Source organism: Chrysemys picta, chromosome 22 (genome assembly GCF_011386835.1).
Source record: "Chrysemys picta bellii isolate R12L10 chromosome 22, ASM1138683v2, whole genome shotgun sequence".
NCBI lineage: Eukaryota > Metazoa > Chordata > Testudines > Emydidae > Chrysemys > Chrysemys picta.
Genome location: NC_088812.1, coordinates 10,012,991 through 10,013,468, shown reverse-complemented (window position 1 = coordinate 10,013,468; position 478 = coordinate 10,012,991).

Sequence of the window (478 nt, the reverse complement as noted above, 5' to 3'; positions counted from 1 at the left end):
GATTGGGTAAGAGAACTGTCGATCAGGAGGCAGGATCACGGCGATATCCTGCTCTCTGGTTGGTCAGAAGTAGGCAGGCTAGGTTGCCCTGGGTGTACACAGACGGACCGATGGCAGCTCGGCGGGGGGTTGACGTGCGGACCCTTCTTGGGGCGAGGCCCAAACCCAGGCTGGCCTATGGTGGCTCCGCAGGGACATGGGGCAATGCAGCTGTCAAAGCCTCCGTGCCGAGCTGCGATCCGGGCCCTGTCCCCGGGGGCTCGCCCCACCAGGCTGCCCGAGGCCCGAGCCGGGCTCCCGAGCCGTGGAGCGCAGCCGGCTGGAGCCTGGCCGTGCCCAGGACGCGGGACACAGCGGAGTTAGCGGAACGTGCAGCTGCTGCACACTGAGGCCTCTGCCCTGGAGCGGGGCTGGGATCCCCCGTGCGGCAGCTGAACCCGCACGAACAGGGACGGGGGCTGTGCTGGGGAGGGCACCA